This window comes from Onychostoma macrolepis, chromosome 22 (genome assembly GCF_012432095.1).
Source record: "Onychostoma macrolepis isolate SWU-2019 chromosome 22, ASM1243209v1, whole genome shotgun sequence".
In the NCBI taxonomy this organism is placed as follows: Eukaryota; Metazoa; Chordata; class Actinopteri; order Cypriniformes; family Cyprinidae; genus Onychostoma; species Onychostoma macrolepis.
The window spans coordinates 26,029,279-26,051,100 of NC_081176.1; the positions used below are offsets into that span (position 1 = coordinate 26,029,279).

Genomic DNA, 21,822 nt, shown 5'->3' on the forward strand with positions numbered 1-21,822 from the left:
ATTATTATATACAGTGGGGCAAAAAAGTATTTAGTCAGCCACCAATTGTGCAAGTTCTCCCACTTAAAAAGATGAGAGAGGCCTGTAATTTTCATCATAGGTATACCTCAACTATGAGAGACAAAATGAGAAGAAAAAAAATCCAGAAAATCACATTGTAGGAGTTTTAAAGAATTAATTGATAAATTCCTCTGTAAAATAAGTATTTGGTCACCTACAAACAAGCAAGATTTCTGGCTCTCACAGACCTGTAACTTCTTCTTTAAGAGGCTCATCTGTCCTCCACTCATTACCTGTATTAATGGCATCTGTTTGAACTTGTTATCAGTGTGACGGGAGGAGCCAACGACAGACACAGTGGGTGTGGCGTCAGGCCTCGGAGAGGCTTTTATTAAACAAAATTACTAAAATAAAGTGTCCAGGGGAAGAAGTGTCCAACAAAACGGGGGGATCTGGTGTCCTCGTTGTGCTGCGGGGCTCGTGAAGGAGGGCAGTGTTCCAAAGGGGAAGGGTCCAGGGAAGGGGCGGAGTCCGGTGGCCGCACGCGCTCCCGCTCTGGTCCGGTTTACGAGGGGCGGCGGCTTCTTCTGAGCGGCGGCTCTTCCTCTTCTTCCTCGGCCTTTGGCGGGACTTGATCGGCCCGGCATCCTGGCCCGACGGCCGTAATACGGGTGCGGCGTTCTCCGGACCGCGGGTTCTGCAGCTCACATCTCCGGTGGCGCGATGTCCCTCGCACCCTTCCTGGACTCACGAGGACACCAGCGTGCATGCACGGGGGGGAAGAGACCGGTCTCTCGAGGAGAGGCGCGCTGGGCATTTAACAGCGGCGGTGATGAGGCTTCATTCAGTCCAGCTGTGCCTCATCACACGCCGCCAGCCCGCGTTGATCCCACGCCCCTCCTCTCATCCACCCACTCCAGTCGGGAGCCTGGTGAAGGGCGGCGAATAAGGGACGGGGTGGTGATGATGATGAGGGGGAGGGCCACCGATCCGTCACATCAGTATAAAAGACACCTGTCCACAACCTCAAACAGTCCAACTCCAAACTCCACCATGGCCAAGACCAAAGAGCTGTCAAAGGACACCAGAAACAAAATTGTAGACCTGCACCAGGCTGGGAAGACTGAATCTGCAATAGGTAAGCAGCTTGGTGTGAAGAAATCAACTGTGGGAGCAATTATTAGAAAATGGAAGACTTACAAGACCACTGATAATCTCCCTCGATCTGGGGCTCCACGCAAGATCTCACCCCGTGGGGTCAAATTGATCACAAGAACTGTGAGCAAAAATCCCAGAACCACACGGGGGGACCTAGTGAATGACCTGCAGAGAGCTGGGACCAAAGTAACAAAGGCTACCATCAGTAACACACTGCGCCGCCAGGGACTCAAATCCTGCAGTGCCAGACGTGTCCCCCTGCTTAAGCCAGTACATGTCCGGCCCGTCTGAAGTTTACTAGAGAGCATTTGGATGATCATATGGTCAGATGAAACCAAAATATAACTTTTTGGTAAAAACTCAACTTGTCGTGTTTGGAGGAGAAAGAATGCTGAGTTGCATCCAAAGAACACCATACCTACTGTGAAGCATCGGGGTGGAAACATCATGCTTTGGGGCTGTTTTTCTGCAAAGGGACCAGGACGACTGATCCGTGTAAACGAAAGAATGAATGGGGCCATGTATCGTGAGATTTTGAGTGAAAACCTCCTTCCATCAGCAAGGGCATTGAAGATGAAACGTGGCTGGGTCTTTCAGCATGACAATGATCACAAACACACCGCCCGGGCAACGAAGGAGTGGCTTCGTAAAAGAAGCATTTCAAGGTCCTGGAGTGGCCTAGCCAGTCTCCAGATCTCAACCCCATCGAAAATCTTTGGAGGGAGTTGAAAGTCCGTGTTGCCCAGCGACAGCCCCAAAACATTACTGCTCTAGTGGGCCAAAATACCAGCAACAGTGTGTGAAAACCTTGTGAAGACTTACAGAAAACTTTTGACCTCTGTCATTGCCAACAAAGGGTATATAACAAAGTATTGAGATGAAATTTTGTTATTGACCAAATACTTATTTTCCACCATAATTTTCAAATAAATTCTTTAAAAATCCTACAATGTGATTTTTCTGGATTTTTTTTTCTCATTTTGTCTCTCATAGTTGAGGTATACCTATGATGAAAATTACAGGCCTCTCTCATATTTTTAAGTGGGAGAACTTGCACAATTGGTGGCTGACTAAATACTTTTTTGCCCCACTGTATTATATAATAGTACAGCTACATTACTGATATTTATTGTACAGTTAGGTCCATACATATTTGGACACAGTTTTCATAATTTTGGCTCTGTATGCCACCGGAATAGAATTAAAATGAAGCAATCAAGATGGAATTGAAGAGCAGACTTTAAGCTTTAATTCAAGGGGTTAAACAAAGGAATTACAACCATTTTTATACACATTCCCCCCATTTTCAGGGGCTCAAATGTCACTGGACGAATAAATATAATCTTAAATAAAATGTTTGTTGAGAATCCTTTGCAGGCAATGACTGCCTTAAGTCTGGAGCTCATAGACATCAGCAGAGACTGGGTTTCCTGCTTTGTGATGCTGTGCCAGGCCTTTACTGCAGCTGACTTCAGTTGTCGTTTGTTTGTGGGTCTTTCTGCCTGTGGTTTTGTCTTCAGTGAGTGAAATGCTTTCTCAATCGGGATGAGATCGGGAGATTGACTTGGCCATTGCAGAATAATCCACTTTTTACCTTCAAAAACTCCTGGGTTGTTTTTGCTTTTTGTTTTGGGTCATCATCCATTTGTACTATGAAGCGCCGTCCAATCAACTTTGCTGCATTTGGCTGAATCTGGGCAGAGAGTATATCTCTATACACTTCAGAATTCATCCGGCTGCTTCTGTCATATTTTCACTAAACACCAGTAACCCAGTGCCACTGGAAGCCATGCTCATGCCATCACACTGCTCCACCATGTTTCACAGATGATGTTGTATGCTTTGGATCATGAGCTTTTCCAAGCCTTCTCCATACTTATTTCTTCCTGTCATTCTGATACAGGTTGATCTTAATATCAGCCATCCAAAGAATGTTTTTCCAGAAGTGGTGAACCCTCTGTATTTGCTCTTGTTAAGTTGTAGACTTTGACAGTGACACATACCTCCTGGAGAGTGTTCTTCTCTTGGCTGGATGTTGTGAAAGGGTTTTTCTTTACCGAGGAGAGTATTCTCTGATCATCCACCACTGTTGTACTCCATGGACGCCCAGTCCTTTTTATGTTGCTGAGCTCACCAGTGAATTATTTTGTCTCAGAATGTACAAAACTGTTGATTTGGCCACTTCTAATGTTCCTGCCATCTCTCTGATGGATTTGTTTTGTTTTTGAAGCCTAAGAATTGCCTATTTCACTTGTATTTCACCGCATAATGTGGGTTCACAGCAACAGCTTCCAAATGCAAATGGCACACTTAGAATCAACTCCAGACCTTTTAACTGCTTAATTGATGTAAAAATAACGAAGAAATAGCCCACATCTGTCCATGAAAAAGGATAATAATAATTAGTATTAGTAGTAGTAGTATAATTATTAGTATTATTAACAAATAATAATAATAATTATCATCATCATCATCATTATGATTTCCTATTATATAATATTATAGCTGACATTAAAAAAAATGCTGTATCATCATTATTCCTAATACTTTTGCAATATTACCTTTAAAAATTAATTAATTCATTCATTTAGATGACACATTTGATATAACTGTACTTCCTCTTGTTATTGTTGGTAATCAATAACAATAATGCTTAAAAATAACAATAAAACTGTAAAACAACAATAAAACTGTACATTATCTTGCTGTTGGTGTTAATAATAATAATGCTTAAAAATAACAATAAAACTGTAAAACAACAATAATAATAATAATAGTGCTGCACCACTGCTCAAAGCTGATTCATGGGTAATGTGTAATGCAGGGTAACTTGGCAAATTCGTGTCCCCTCCAAAATTCCAAAGGCCCACTTAAGTAAATCATCCTGGTCAGAATCTAGACTTAGTGACACTAAATGAACTGAGAGCTGGAAGAGATGAAAGCAGGAGAGAGACTGGTATTACCATTACCATCCTGATGAACGCAACTCACCAATCAGCCAGCCAATCAACACAGAGACAAGCACCATCAATCTTGTTTCTTCTCTCTCTTTATCTCACACGCTTTCTTGGGAGCCAAGCATCTTCTCCAAGCAGGCCACGTCTCCATCCGGCTCGCTCACTCAGGGAATCCCGACACCGAGAAGATCAGGGTATTTCCTCCATGTGATTTGTCAAATCTCAACCCAGAGGGAGAGACATGTCAACCGAGAGAAAAACAGACAGACTCAGTATTTCCAAAACAGAGAGTCGCCTCCAGCAGAGAAACGGTACACACAAATACAGACACGACGTTATTCGCTTTTCAACACGAAAATTATTTCCATCGATCCAGTATGCGATTTATTGAAGCCAAATCACATACTCCTATAGTACATTAATCATGTGAAAGACGAGGGAAACTGCTCTTGTTTTCTCTTCTCTTTCACCTCAGATGACTAATAGCAACAGGCTAGCTCTGCGTTTAGGATCCATATGCCTTTCTGAACATCAATGGATAAAGATACTTTGTGCAGCCAGAGTGTTTCTTCAAATATGAAAATGACAGTGGTGGAAAGGACATTTGTAAAATTATTTGGACGAAAATGGCTGACATTTTTGTTTTAGCTAAGGCTAATTCTATAGCTAGCATTTTATGTAAGGGAAATAGACTTACAATTAAAGTTCACCCAAAAAATGAAAATTTGATGTTTATCTGCTTACCCCCAGGGCATCCAAGATGTAGGTGACTTTGTTTCTTCAGTAGAACACAAACAAAGGTTTTTAACTACAACTGTTGCAGTCTGTCAGTCATATAATGCCACTCAATGGGCACAGAATCTTTGAGAGAAAAAAAAAAACATGCACAGACAAATTCAAATTAAACCCTGCGGCTCGTGACGATACATTGGTGTCCTAAGACACGAAATTATCGGTTTGTGCAAGAAACTGAACAGTATTTATATCATTTTTTTACCTTTTTGACTGGCTAACTGGAATCAGAATAAAGTATTCAGACAGACCAACCTATAAAACAAAGCTTAAGCCAAGTAAAATATTCACTAATTCTTCTTCTATAATTGAAAATACACAACTTTTCTCTTCTATGAAAATGGATGCAATGAATGCAATAGGGTTCCTCTTCAAGAACTCGAGCTGCGTCCAAGAATGCTAGGGGAACGCCTCCAGCGTGACCACGCTCTGATACAAATGTAATCTGTCCAAAGGATGGGCGAGACGTCACGGGCGGGTGACGTAACGGCCAGGAGGCATAAAAGCACGTGCGGTGGAACCGGCGTCAGCTTTTGTCATTCAGCTACCGCTACTCTGTGTGTCTGTCGATCTGTGTTGTGAGTCTTATTTAGTGTTGTTTGTCACTTGAAATAAGCTCCACAATGTCTAAAGTGCAGAGAAACTAGCACTTGGGCGAGAGCAGATCGCATTACAGGCTGTGTTTTTCACTAACAGTCCGTGTGTGGTCTGCTTGAGAGGAGAGCACGCAGAGTCAGCTCTCGAGGGCGGCGAATGAGATCGCAGGGATCGCACATAGATCTGGCGGACGGGTTGGAGACGGGTTCGCCCTCTCTCCACCTGCAATCCCCAGATCTAGCGCTCTCGCTCGGGGCTGGAAGCCCGCGGTGCGGTTCTTCCCCCTTTGAGTGAGAGCTCACTGTTGCAGCACGCGTTGCCGAGGCGACGCGTGCATTATGTCATTCTCGTTCGTTTCATGAATCCTTTCATATCAGACCGTGTTTACTTGTCTGGTTGTTTTTCTCCATTTAATTTTGAGGAATTAAATGATCTATTTCATCTAACTAGGAGAAGTTAGATGTGTATGTGTAAGGAGCCTAAGAAAACTTGGGATTTTCTCGAGTGAGAGCACTATGTTTTACTTCTCTTCCTCTGAGGAGGTTGATGTGGTCAGCAGGGGCTGCTGGGCGGAGCAGCCCCAACCGTGTTCCAGCTCCTCCTATAGGGAGCGTCACTTCTCATACTCCCCAGTATGTTGGAGTCAGAGTGGCGCTCCCGGGCCGAGGCAGATGGCGGCTCAACATCGAGATGTTGTTCGTGCTCACATGAAAGTGTTGGGGTTAAGACTGAACACCAAGAAGAGTGTGCTTTCTCCATTACAGAGAACCACTTATCTTGGTGTGGTGTGGGATTCGACCACGATGCAGGCACGTGTGTCCCCTGCTCGGATCGAGTCAATCCTCACAGCAGTCAGGAGAGTGAAAGAAGGCCAGTCACTCAACAGTGGTGGCTCAAGACCAAGTGGTTCTCCCCAAGGGGAAAACCGCTTCACATGATCAAGGTCACGTGGTGGTTCCTACGTGCCTTAGACATGTGGAGACATCCTTGGTTCTTGTCTCAGGGCCTGGTGTTGGGAGCTCCGTGTTGCTGCGTACGCTAGCGACGGACGTGTCCCTCACCCTGCCCGCAGTCTGTGGAGTACTCGCCGTCTCATGTGGCACTTCAACTGCCTGGAGATGCTGGCGGTGTTTCACAGAAACACTTTCTCCCAGACCTAGAGATCGCCGGTGTTGGTGCGATAGCACCGAAAACACTGCGGTGGTCTCTTACATCAACCACCGAGGAGGTCTGCGTTCACGCCCCCTGCACAGGCTGGCGTACCAGATCCTTGGGTGGTCCCAGGACAAACTCCTCTCGCTGAGAGCAGTTCACATGCCTGGGCATCTCAGTGTGGGAGCAGACATCCCGTCAAGGCAGGGGCTGAGGCCCGGGGAATGGATGCTTCACCCTGAGGGGGTGAAGCACATTTGGAGAGTGTTTGGCCAGGCTCAGGTGGACCTCTTCGCTACTCAGGTAAGTATACAGCGCATGTCCCCTCTGGTACTCTCTAAATTCATCCAGCTCCACTGGGGCTGGATGCCATGGTACAGACGTGGCCGAGGTACATTCGTCTGTACATTTTTCCCCGATCGCTCTGCTCCCGGGAGTTCTGGGGAGAGTGCGCTGGCACGAGGTCAGTCTACTTCTGGTAGCACCGTTCTGGCCGGGCCGAGTATGGTTCTCGGACCTGATTTCTCTCCTCGACGGCTCTCCATGGGAGATTCCCGTCAGGAGGGATCTCCTCTCACAAGCGGGGGTCTGTCACCCCGCCCGGAGCTGGAAGTTGTGGGTGTGGCCCCTGAGGGGCACAGCCCATAACTCGGTCTCCCAACCGAGGTTGTTGAGACCTTCCTCCAATCCAGAGCTCCCTCAGCGAGGAAACTATACGCCTTGAAGTGGAACTTTTCACTTCTTGGTGCGGAGACCGCCAGCTCGACCCAGTCAACTGCCCGACTGGTACAGTTCTGGAGTTCGTGCGGGCCTGTTCCTCCGCAGGTTAACCCACTCCACCCTGAGGGTTTACGTGGCGGCTATACTGGCCTACCGCGCCCTTCTCGGTGGCCTTTCAGTGGGTAGGCACCCCCTAGTTACATGCTTTCTCCACAACACAAGGGACTTGTACACCCTGAAGTGAAGTGTCACTTCATGGTGCAGAGGTTGCCAGCTCGACCCAGCCAACTGCCCGTTTGGTACAGTTCTGGAGTTTGTGCGGGCCTGTTCCTCCGAGGGTTAACCCACTCCACCCTGAGGGTTTACGTGGCGGCTATACCGGCCTACCGCGCCCTTCTCGGTGACCTTCAGTGGGTAGACACCCCCTAGTACATGTTTCCTCCAGAGGCTGAGGCCTCCGGCCAGAGAGCGTTTGCTATGTGGTGGATCAGGATGCTATTCCATAGCCTCGAGTCCTCTGCTCTCCCCTCTTGGGGATCAAGACTCACTCTTCAGAAGTTGGCCTTGGGACGCAGGCCCCGCTCACCTAGCCACCTGTGGCCTTTTTCTCTCGCCCTAGCTGTGCTCCATCCACACTAGGCAGGATTTGTCAGTCTGGCGTGGGGATCTCGTTCCCCTAGCGTTCTTGGACGCAGCTCGAGTTCCTGAAGAGGAACGTCTTGGGTTACGTATGAAACCCCAGTTCCTCGAGGGAACGAGACGCTGCGTCTCAAGGCCATACTTCCGGCATCCCTACGAGCGGTTGCTTCATTCCTGAAGCTGACGCCGGTTCCACCGCACATGCTTTTATGCCTCCTGGCCGTTCGTCACCCGCCCGTGACGTCTCGCCCATCCTTTGGACAGATTACATTTGTATCAGAGCGTGGTCACGCTGGAGGCATTCCCTAGCGTTCTTGGACACAGCGTCTCGTTCCTCGAGGAACTGGGGTTACATACGTAACCCAAGACGTTTTCTATGTGCCAAGGTGAAAGAAAAAAAAAAAAAAATATATATATATATATATATATATATATATATATATATATATATTTTTTTTTTTTTTTTTAAGGATTCAAAAAGGGCACATTTTTCAAAATAATAAAACTTGCCTTGCACTTGTCAGCTAACAAAAGAAGATAGTGTCCAGAAAGATAATTTGGTGACCTGATTTCCGAGCGCAACAAAATTGCTTCTCACCATCTTTCCACCAGACGCTACAAGATGATCTTTAATTCAATTTCTTTAGCTGACATGTAGGTCAAGAGCTGTCTTCATAGTTTTTCCTAACGTGTTTTCATTGAAATTACTCCTTGCCCAAAGTAATGTCTGAAAGCTTGACAGTGTCCTGCTGAAAAGATCAGTTTTTATGCTAGTCTAGGTTGTTTATTGCTGCTTTCAATTCAAACTTTGTTTACATCTCACAGGTCTGACATTTTATCTCATAAATGACTTTTTTTTCTTTCTTTTTTTAAATCGCAATTGTGAGTTTATATTTCACAATTCAGACTTTTCTAGAATTAAGTTTATATCAAAGTTTATAAACAAACAGTTTATAAACTCACAATTGTGAGTTAACGTTTTTTTCTAGGAATTGTGAGTTTATATTGCAATTCTAATTTATTTTACAAGTGACTTTTTTTAATCGCAATTGCAAATTTATAACTCACAATTCCGACTTTTCTTAGGATTAACAGTTTACATATTGCAATTGCGAGCTATAAACTTTCTAAGAATTGAGTTTATATCTTGCAATTCTAATTTACTTTCACAATTGACCTTTTTAAATCGCAATTATGAGTTTATATCTTACAATAAAGACTTTTTCTTTTCAGAATTAACAGTTTATATCTTGCAACTGCAAGTTATAAACTCACAATTGCGAGTTAACATTTCACAATTTAGCATTTTTTTTCTAAGAATTGTGAGTTTACATCTCTAAATTCAAATTTTTTGCTTCACAAGTGACTTTTTAATTGCAATCGAGTTTATATCTCACAATTCAGACCTTTCCTCTCAGAATTCACAACTGCAAGTTTATATCTTACAATTCAGAGTAGACTTCTCTCCTCAGAATTAAGTTTATATCTTGCAATTGCGATTATAAACTCACAATTGTCAGTTAACATTTTGCAATTTTGCATTTTATTCTAAGAATTGTGAGTCTACATCTCGCAATTCTGAGATTTAATATTGCAATTATAAGTTTATATCTAGTTACAGTATCTTTGTTTCTCACAATTCTTAGGGAAAAAAGTCAGAATATTGAGAAACAAAGTCTAATTTGTGAATATAAACTGAGAATTGCAAGGGAAAAGTCTGAATTGTGAGAGTTGCAATTACCTTTTAAATAACGTGGTGGAAACTTTAATTAAATAATAATAATAATAATAATTTATTGTAGCTTGAATGGGCCACACTGAGGACCTTATTCATTAGCCTAGAATTGTGATGGTATGGTTCACCCCACTTATTCGAATACTTTTTTGCTTTGTGGCGAGCAAGAGTGAGATTTTTCAGATATTTCCAATCCACTGGAGTCATTTCAGAGTGACTGCATCAGTCATTATCCTTCCCCCCACTTTATTCGCTTGACCCCATCAACTGGAATGAAAAAACACTCCACAGATTCTCATGTATTTGGACACCTGCGATTTGAAATTACATTTGAGAGAAGGAATAGTTTCCATATTGCACTTCAACAAGAACATACGCTGTCAATTACCATCATGTGTGTTCAAATCGTTTAGCAAGAAGGCCTCCAGTAACAGCAAAGTTCAGTCCTGTAAAATGGTCAATGCTGTTTGCAACGAAGTGCCGTTTGGTACGATAAAAAAAGGGCACTGGGTTTCTTCATACATAAAAAACGAAAATCAAACATATGGCACAGAAAACGCTGGAGAGAAGGAGTGAGAAATGTAGCAATCGGTTTTAAGACCAGGCTTTGTGTCAAACGTTTTGTTCTGCGCAGGAATTTCCTGAAAGACTTTCTCCATCCTGTGCCCGTGTTGACCCAGCCCTGCCTTCACCTTCAGCGCGGCTCTGTGCGCCACATGGCTCGTTTTCGAGTACACCGAGAGCTAAAGCGAAAGAAAATCTGCTAGAGATGGCTTCACCACCTGTTCTCTGGCCTGGTCTGAAGGCCAAAAGTGGACAGCAATTCTTCACAGGACCTCTGGAGCCAGAAATACAGAGAGGATGATGGAGAACAGCACTGGGTTACATTACACAAAGCGGTGGGAGTAGGTTCTGAAAGAGTCAAGGAAGCTGGAGTTATATCATCCAAATCCAAAGTGCAAGTACAGATTTGCTGGTAAATGCCAGTGGGTGTAAAACTGAATGTTTTATGGTGTGCTTTAAGGTAATAAATGAAAAATCTGACAAATTCGTCATCAAAATTTTATGACTTGCCATCTTTCCTGGAACACAAAAGATGAAATTTTGAAGACAATCCGGTCCACTCTTTTCAATATAATAAAAGCGAATGAGTGAAGATCTAAAATTGACAAAAAAGCATAATAAAAGAATCAACAAAAGTAGGGCTTATACAATTTCAACTGTATGCCACTACGATATACATTGTTGTCATACGATGGGCCTCTATTCAATTGTGTTGATTATTTGTTTTTATAAGGAAAACAACCTCATTCTAATATTAATAAATTGAGTATTCTAATTAAGCAACCACATGCCCAAAATTAGTCATTTGTATAAAACACATCTTACTTTATTGGCACTAACAGTTCCATGTAGAACCTTTAACATCCATCCATTTTTTATAGTGGAAAAACGTTCTTCAGATAATTAAAATGTTCTTCAAAATGAATAAAAAAAAAATTATTTTAGGAACTGATCACTGAAAGGATTTTTGAGAAACAAAAAATTGCTCGAAGAGCAACAGCAATATATGTCTGCGTGCTGCCCACGAAGCTATTGCCGCCGAATCATTATTTCATTGCGAAAACTTTTGCTATATTCTAATTTCATGTGTACATTTGTGTGGTCACTAAATGTCTCTGTGTGAGGAACAGACTGAAATATGTTTGTTATTCACAGAAAATTTTTCCTTTGAGTCTGATCTTTTCAATTTAATGAGATTAAACCATTCATGAACCAGATCAATAATTCAGCCTCCAACTGTTCACATCTCAACGGATGGGACGATTATTAGTGTATAACAACTTAGTGGAAATTCTCTCATCATTTACTCAAACTCAAGTTGTTCCAAACCTGTATGAGTTTCTTTCTTTTATTAAACACAAAAGAAGATATTTTGAAGAATGCTGTTTTATTATTTATTTTTTCTTCTTATTATAGAAGTCAATGGCTACTGTCAACTATTTGGTCTTCTTTTTTATAGTGCTGTCAAACGATTAATCGTGATTAATCGCATCCAAAATATATGCATATATTTTGAAAATATTTACACATATTCATATAAATTATACCATACATAAATATATTTAATATATAAATGTAAAATATTTTTCTTAAATATATACATGCATTTGTGTGCATTTATACAGTATATTCATAATAAATATACACAGTACACACACATATATAATGTAAACAAAAAGTTTTATTTTGGGTGCGATTAATCGCGATTAATCATTTCACAGTACTAGTATTTTAATTTCTTAATTGAACTATCACTTTAAATTTTATTCTTTTCCTCACAGAAAGTTTCATATGGGAGATTAAGAATATAGTACTTTTGATAGCTTTATGGTGCTTTTGTGCCCTTTTAGAAGCTTGAAAGATCTGGTCTCCATTGTAAATGCACAAAAAAAAAAAGTTTGAAACAGCTTGAGAAATTGTATTTTATTGCAGTGCCTGTACATTTTAAAAATGTGACGCAAACCTTCACGTAATCCATTTTCCAGTCGCATGTAAATTGACAAAACGAAAAAATTATTTGCATCATTTGGCTGTTTACAACTGAATCATTTCGATTCTTCCTGATCTATAAAGTGAAACATCTCTGGAAGCAGAGGCCATAGATAATATCTGACATGATTATTGGACTCGCGATGGACTGGAGTGCAACGCTGCGAGTTTCTTAGGTCGCAATAAGAAGGAAAAACACTAAAATATTCTGAAGCAGTTGGAAGATCAGCAGTCCGTGATGAGCCCTCTGAGGTTTCCCGGAGAAAATGTGTCACCTCTCTCTTGCTTTCCTTCATCTCCCTTTCACTCCTGCCTACCCCACCATCTGCTCTGGTGGAGATTTTCCTTGGAGCCCAAAACAAAAGAAATAACTAAACCGGCACCGGCTCCAAAAGACATCACTTAATCACGGTTGGAGCAGGATCTTACGCCAGGGACCTCGAAGGGGACGCCCGTCCAATTCTCTGTCATGTCCAGGCCTTAATTGTTTAAACAGACAAAAGAAGAGGGAAACGAATCCTCCGAATATCTCTCCACCTGATGAGCTCTGCAGTTGCAGGCCATCGCCAACCTGGCTGTCATACAATCAGGCAACGAGCCCTTCGAGCGATTGTAATCTCAACTTTTGGCACGAGTTGCGGATTTATGCTTCGAAGTTACCAATTCGGCATCGTTGTAGGTGCAGAAAGGCCTTGGGCCTCTCCACAAATGGTTGCGATTCGCCAGGTTGTTTGTTTCTGAGAGTTCCCTTATAAAGAAAACAGATTTGCTAAATTGAGCCACTCTGATCCGGTTCAATTGCGCATTAATCGAGAAAAGCTATGGTCCGCTCCAAACTCAAGATGGCTGTCTGCAGATCCAATTAGAGGTTTGTCAGTTGTGAAAAGAACCGGATGCTGAAATCAAAGAATGAAAGAACAAAGGAAGGATACGCGATTGTAGATTCTCTGCGGTTGAGTTTGTGACTCAGTAACAAGGGGCGTGAATTCACTCCCCAACAAAAACCGTTGTCCTGTTTTCGCAACCCATCCTTGTAATGTTGAATGACAATGTTTGTGATTCCACGACATCTGAGCACATACATGCCTGGTTCTCGTTTGGCTGCAGAAAGAGGGAAAGACCACTGAGGGTTATATAAGCGAGAGGGGCCTCATGGCTCGTGTGCTTGTGATGTAATGTAATTTCTGCTGATGAATGGACTGCGTACACTGTCTCGCCATGCTTAGATCAGTCATCTTTAAAGTGATTTGAATGTTTCGTTGGCTGTTTTGATAGCCCTGTGGTTGATTAAAGCATCATACATTAAATTTGGCAATGTTTGCCAGAAAAATGTGGTTATATGTAAGGCATTCTCTACAGTCAGGCAGTCATTACTACAAAAATTAAATGAAAAGGCTAAAATAGGGGAATAAACAAACGATCATGCAATTTTTGTTGAAATTACTTTTTTTTTTTTGACATCTTAGAATTTAAGCTTAAATCTTGCGTTAAGATAAATTGGGTTATATAAGCAAATAAGCTCATCAAATAAGCAGCTAGCATTCAACAAATACAAATACTGCAACAATATCATAATATTCATTTAAATACACATATTTAAATTTAATATTTTTGAAATAATATATGTTATTAACTTACTTTTAATGTAATTAATTTATATGCATATTTAAATACTGGATTCACATGAATAATCATTATAATATTTTTTAAAATGGCAATAATGATGACAAAGCTGATGCATTGTTGTTGTTGTTGTTGTTAATGACCATTATCCAAAGATTATTTTAAAACTATTATTAAATTTAATTAACTTTCAAATATTAAATTAATTAACATTTTAAACAGCAAATATAATACATATGTAATAATAATAATACTATTTACACAATATCTATTATTATTATTATTATTATTATTATCATTGATGATGATGTGATGATGATACACCTATAATTATTACATTACAAATATTTATATACTATTCTATCTATTTAACTAATAATGGACATTTAAAAACAGTAATAATAATAATAATAATAATAATAAAAATAATAAATGACTATTCTTATTATTTTTAAACTATTATTAAATCAATTAACTATTAAATATAAAATTAATTACAATTAAAAAAAAAAAAACTATAATACTGTAATAATAATAATAATAATACATATTTTTATACTATTCTATGTTTTAACTAACAATTAGCCTTTTAAACAACAGTAATAACAGTATTGTTATTGTTATTATTATTATTATTATTATTGATGATGATGATTGATTATATAAATTTGTAATAAATCTTTACTTTTTATTATTGTTATTAACATCAACAAAAGAATACAATTATTCTAATAATTATTATTCTTACATCACGGTTCTTATGATTATTAAAATATTAAATACTACTACTATTACTACTACTTACCACTACTAATATTGTAACACGCAACATGCAAGTATTGTATTGGAGAGTAATGCGACATGCATATCCCATTGGAGAGCATATGCAAACCTTGTCACCACCCTTCAGCCGAGAAAAAAATAAAATAAAAAAACCTTACAAAGTTTCCCTCAAACACCACCAGGGTAAGTGAGAGCGTGAGGGGAACAGACCATCAAGCATTGAGTTTGGCAGCACACATGGACTCTCAAAAGTGTTCAATGAAGGATCTCATTTCAGACATTTCATAGTCATATTGACTACTGGCAAGCAGAAAGCCATGTGTGCGAGAATTCAAAGTCTCAATTTATGAGGCCAGTAGCACTGAGGTGTGAAGGGAAAATGGTTTGTTGATGTATACTGGCCAGTCTGATTCATTTAACCCTCCATCAGTGCTTCATCCAAATGTACAGCGAGCAAATTACTCAATTGAAAGTGAAGGGTAAAGTCCCTCAACATTAAAGCGCCTTTGTTTCAATGTTCGCTATGAACGTCATCTTTGATTTCAAATGATCCTGGTGCTTCACTGACGTCTGTCTGTGCACCAGATTAATGGTCGACTCTTTCAGGAAGAGCTGACACATTTGGCCAACTCAACTGTCTTTATGTCACCATAAGGAAGAATCATTGGAACAAATTATCATCGACTCCTAAAACGCATGTCGCTTTACCACTAGGAATTACATGTAGATCCAGACAGCAGGTCAAGGTTTCAACCACATCATTTGGACCCAAAAAGTATATTTAACCATTGACATCCATTCAAAAGTAGCCATATATATATATTCTTTTCTCTGCCCAGACCTTGTGATCTACAGTATATGTCTTCATGAGGTACACCAAAGCTGGTGCGTATCTGCGCATGTGTTTGCAAAGGGAGATGTTTTTCACTCATCCTGTTTGTCTCAAGAGGGAGTATCATAATGAACAGACCAGATACTATCACAAGACATCAAACCTTCAACAGGACACGTCTCTCAGGAACAGCATGTACAGAGATGGAGAAAATATGGAGAAAATAGATATTGTAAGACTGCAAGGACCCAAAGCAAATCTTTCGACATAAACCTTCATGTTGTTACTGCAGACGCATCTATCCATAAAGCATCTGTCTTGTTTTGGCCCTTGATTTACAGAATATGTAGTATTCAGTATATGTAGAATATGTAGTTTACAATAATATGTAGTGGTATGTAACATGACAGTATTTATGTCCCTCAAATAAATTTAGGCAAAATGTTAATTTTCGTTGATTTCTCTTATTTTTATTTTAAAACATTTTTGTGTTTAGATATTATTAACATTTGTTGTTCATGAAAACAAAATATTTGAAGACACTTAATAGACTTAAAGACTTGTGTCTTACTAGTTGTGTGTTACTATACGTCAACCCTATTACCTTTGTATTTTATGTAAAAAAAATAAATAAAATAAATCACACTATCAAGAAGTCCATCTTGTTTTGTTGTTGTTGTTTGTAAGGAAATATTAAAAAATCAACCCTGTTACCAGCATATTTTAACTCAAAATATTGTATTTATAATTTATAATATAATATAATATGATAGAATATAATAATTACCACACACATCACACTTTTAAGAAGTGAACTCTTTAAGAAAGTTAAGTATGTTTACCTTGCTTTTTTTGGCTTTGTCATTAAGACAATATTAAAACATCAACCGTGTTACCACCATATTTTTAGACATTCTGTGGTGTTCCTGTGGCTCAGTGGTAAAGCATTGCGCTTGCAGCGAAAATGGTCGTGGGCTCAATTCCCAGGGAACACACATACTGATAATGCACTGTAAGTCGCTTGTCTGCTAAATGCATATGTGATGTAAAAAAAGAAAACACTAGAATACTTTCAAGAAGTGAACTTAAAAAAAAAAAAAAGTTATCTTTTTTATGTCAACCCTGTTATCATATTTTATTTTAGATTGTTCTTTACATAAAAGCATTACCATAATGATACCATCATATCAGTTAGGCATCTTTTTTTTTTGGGTGTTTTGCCTTTACTATGATACAACAGTGGAGAGCAGACAGGAAGTGAAGTGGGAGAGGGGGGGTGTGGGGGTCGGGAAAGGTCCTTGAGCCGGGATTCGAACTCGAGATGCCCGTAACGCAACAGAGTTATACATTGCCGCACTTGCTCACTAGGCTACTGGCGCTGACCAGTTAGGCATCTTTATCTTATATTTTTAGTTTGTTGGTAAGACAATACTAAAACATCAACCCTGTTACCATCATATTTTTATCTTAAATTGTTCTATAAATATTTTAAAAAAACAAACAATGAAAAAAATGACACCATCATACTTTCAAAACTGAACCATTCTATAAAGTTAGGTATTATTATCTTGTATTTTTAGTTCGGCGGTGAGACAGTATTAATACGTCAACCCTGTTACCATCATATTTTTATCTTAAATTATTCCATAAATATAAAATAATAATAATAATAACACCATCATTGCTGCAAAAAAAGAAAAGAGCTCCTCAAGAAAGTTTTTTTTTTTTTTTTTTTACTTCATACTAAAATGCCATGTTGTGAAACAATTGATGTTTGGTAGGTGGATATTTCAATTGTATTAAATATTATTGTATTATATTATTTGGCTTGAGATGGCACAATGCAATTTATTCTTCATCTCAGAGAATGTTTAAAACCGCACAAAAACCTTTAAAAGATCACCTTCTCAAACTTGAAAAGGCACCGTTTCATCACCCAACATATGTTTCTTCGGATTGATTCTTTCCAAGGTACTGCAAGGCAAAACTGTCTTCCTGCTCCTCCTCCATCCTTTCGTCAGCTGCCAAAGAAAAGACAGGAGGACAGAGACAAAAAAACTTCAGTGAGCTGCTTCAAATAATACATTATACATATGCTAAGCCAGAACATCATTAATTATGTACCTCAAGTTGATAGATACATTTGTGGTTCTTCCCTCTCGGCCAGCTGAATGCTTTTAACCAGGTCATTTAATCAAACACCTGTAGAATAAATTAGCATGAAAGTGAAATGCATTGATTGCAGTGTAGGAGTTTGTCTGGATATGCAGCTATACCAACACGAATCAGCATTTTTGCTTGCTGTACTGATTGAATTATGTTGCTCATATTAAACATACAGTATCAACTTCTTTCTGAGTGAACATGTTCTCAATTAAAATACTGAAAGGACCCTAGAATTTACTCATTGTGTCACTGGGACCTACAGTAGATGGAAAATAAACTGCATGGAAACTACATCTTACAATTGGCAAGAATACTAAAGCCTGGCAAAGATAATATAATTTTTAAACTCAGAATGTACTTAATTATTAGCTATTTTAGTCAGTTAGCAGACACATTCTTACCCAAACACTGAAATAAGAATATATCAGTCCCTGGCTGAATACAGCAGTTCTGTTACAGTAATATTGCAGTTCTGTATCTGATATTAGCCTGGTTTCCAGTAACCGCTATTGTGTTCCACTGATTTACAGTTCCATAAAACACTAAAAACAGTACAAATTACTACAAAACTCAAGCCTTAAGGTCACAAGTAGGCAAAATGGGTGAAAGAGAACACATCTGATGCTAATTCAATAGATAATATATGTAGGACAATGAGTGTTATTTTTTACTTTTTTCAGTTCATATAGTTTTTGTCTTTTGATGAAAATTTCAATTAAATTTTTCATATTTATTGATTTTCATCAATTTACACTGCTGTTCAAATGTTTGGGGTCAGTACTTTTTGAATGAAAAAATTACTTATATTTTTAAGCTTTATTCAGCAAAGACTAAATTTAAATTGATTAAACTGATCAAAAGTGGCAGTAAAAACATTTCATAATATTCTAAAAGATTTCTGTTTTTAACTCTCTGTTGTCAAAGAAATATGAAACTGTTTTGAACATTGATAATGATAAATGTTTCTTAAAGTATATTCAAATATACAATATAACAGTTATTTTAAGTAATAATAATATTTTAATAATACTGTATTTCTGCTCAAATAAATGCAGCCTAGGTGAAACTTCTTTCTTTCAAAATAAATAAATAAATAAATAAATCTAACTGACCCCAAACAGTACTGTAATTCTGACTACAAAGAAAACTGTAGTCAATAAAAAGTAACTTTTAGTTGACAATAATGTGCAAAATTATGAAACGGGGTCCAAGTGTAATCAAATTTCAACAAAAACTCTTAAAAGTGCCTGAACATATATTATTTTAAACATGCATGAAAATATTTTAAATAAAATGAAATATGAAACATGAAATATGCACTTGTCGCAAAAAAAGATAAATATAATATATACGAAATTTTAAACGTAATAACTTTAAACTTTTGTAAATATTAGAGCTTAATTTGAAACATTAGTAACTATTTACATGTAACAGCATTATATAATTTAATTACAAAATAAATGTAAATGTAATCTGTTACAGTTGCAGAGAAAAAAATGTGTAATTAAATTACAGATACTTATAAAAATGTTAAATATTACAAAGGGTGTTACATCTGAATATTTTCTGTAAAAAGCTGTAATATTAATAAAAAAAAAAAATACTAATTAATATTATTTTGTTGCCAACATGGTGAGTGATAAAAATGTGTTCCACTACTGGAAATTTAGAAATCGAATTTGAAACAATTCATTGCATGTCAGATCAGCGTGTCATGTTCAGCAGCGGCAGCTCTTAAAGTAATAGCAGCCAAATAACCTAATAACCAGCTGCTGTGATGTCTGTTAATCAAAAAACAAAAGAAAAAGAAAAAAAGAGGAAATCGATAACATTTGATCGATAAATATAGATGAATCTTTAAAGCCGCAAAAGTTATCGATTTCCTCTTTTATATATATTTAGTTTAGAATTTAGTGTTTGATAACTTTATTCAATTTCTGTAGCTAGGGCACAGGTAGCTAAATATGACTTTTATTATAATGGGTTTATGTGAAGATTGTTAAATTAAAAGTTGTTAAAATTTACAGCTTTTGTTTATACTGTAATGTTGAATGGTTATAATCAATGGTTAAATATTAGAGAAAAAAATCTGTTTCATAGAGACATCAGTATTAGTATCAGTGATACTTGCTTTTAGTTATAAAGAAGGTGCCACTAAACAAATATTAAAGAATATACTGTCTTTATGTTGTTTCTACATAAATTTGAAGATTGCATGTGAAATTATTGGAATATAAAAGTATATTTAAAAACTTTAATGTTAGGTGAGATTTCAGAAATAAATTGTACGAGTAATTCGTTTTTTTTTTTTTTTTTTTTTTTTTTATCGATTGACAGCTCTACTAAATACATTTTAAATAGAGTAACTTCCAAAGTAACCTTCCTAACACTGTAAACATAAATAATTTTGCAAAATTCAGACTGATAATGGAGCCCAAAACAAGTGTTTATGAAATACTCACCTCAACCACAGCAGTATGGGACTCCTGCAACCTCTGTGAACCTCGCTGAGCTGACAGGGCCATGAAGAATTGAAAACAGTCACGATACAAGATGAAAGCAATTATAATCAGGATGGAATGAACCTCACAGTCATGGCAGGCAACAGCTGGAGAAAGCAGGCCAAACCCCGCCACAATTTCACCATCATGGACGGCACAAGAATTATTAAAAACCTCTCAACTTTGACAAGCCTTTCCAGGAATCAGACGTTAGACACATTGGAAGTGTGTCGTTTACGAAAGAATGACGTTATTTTGATCTGAAGAGCTTTTTGGGTTCATTTTGATACTATAAGTGACCCCTTAGCATTAGTGCACTTGCTTTATCCTCCTTATTTCTTCTTCAGCTTCATATGTTTATACCTTTCAGAGTAGGTCTGCCGCAGAAACCACACTGGCTTCGGTCCTGCCATCCGACTCTCTCCACATCGAGACTCCAGCTCATCAGAGCGTTTAGACAGCATCGAAACAGACAAGAAAACTGTAAGACAAGAACCACAGTGTCATTGCTGGAACATCCAAAGTGTTTTTTGAAGACGAATAGGGTTTCCATTTGCATGTCAGGTACCAATCTTTGCAATTAATAGTTTTAAATGAATACGCTTTTAATCAGAGTCTTGATATTGTGGGTTTGCTCTTGAGATCTCTCGAGACCACATTAATGTGACCGTGGTGTGGCTCTCATTACTCAGTGTCTTGGTCTGGATCTGGGTCTCGGCTTATGGTCTCGGACAAGACCGCAGTCTAATTCCAGCGTATTAAAGGTGAAAATGACCTCAACCGCAAGTCAGCAGGGTATCTTCATCATTCAGCAGGAGTCACTGAAGGTGTCTGGCACGCGGCCGTCCATTGTGAAACCTAAAATCCTCTTGATTTAAATCAGTGATTCTCCATATTTTTTTTAACTTTGTGACCCAGTTTTAGGCTCCAAAATTCTTGCACCTCTTCTACTTTAAGCTGCACACTTCAGGAACTCACAGGCAGCAAATTACATCCTTAAGAAGATTATTATTTATGAATTAAAAAAAAAAAAAAAAATTTGTAAACTTTTTATTACAATTTACTAATATAGCTAAAATAAAAAAAAGTATTTTAAATAAATAACTTAATTAAAAAAATTAGATAAAAATTTTAAGCAGAAGAGAAGCAGCTAAAAAAAGCAGTTAATACATTTCAGTAATAATAATATTTTCATATTGCAATATTAAATAAAAATACAAGTATGAAAAAAGTATGAGTAAAATAAGAAATATGAACAAAAATATACAACAACATAAAGTTGTCACATGTATGTTCCTGTTTAGTTCCTGTTTGTCCTTATTTGATTTAGTTTATTAGTTTCCACCTGTGTTAATTAATCATCTCGTTTGCTCCTTTGTCTTCCCTGGTCTTTATAAGCCTTCAGTTTCCTTATGTTCTTTGTCCTGGTTTAATGTTAACTAATGGAATATGTGAGTTGATGTTTATGAATTGGAATAAAATAATCTTTATGTTTACACCTTTGTGGAGCACAATTACTACAACCATGTTCAGTGACAGAATCCAGGACCCAAAATAAATCAGTAAGCGGCGTCCCTTTTTCCCGTTTTATTTTCCGTTTGTTGAAAGTTTTTG

At 38.2% G+C, this 21,822-nt stretch overlaps 1 long non-coding RNA gene across 1 annotated transcript; it reads right to left on the reverse strand.

Annotated features, from left to right (window-relative positions):
• Positions 1-17,373: 17,373 nt before the first annotated feature.
• LOC131531185 (uncharacterized) lies at positions 17,374-20,914 on the reverse strand. Its single transcript, XR_009268594.1, has 4 exons — positions 20,572-20,914; positions 20,170-20,219; positions 17,666-17,743; positions 17,374-17,562 (listed from the first exon to the last, which is right to left on the reverse strand). It is a non-coding gene; the product is annotated as an uncharacterized LOC131531185 (long non-coding RNA).
• Positions 20,915-21,822: the final 908 nt, after the last annotated feature.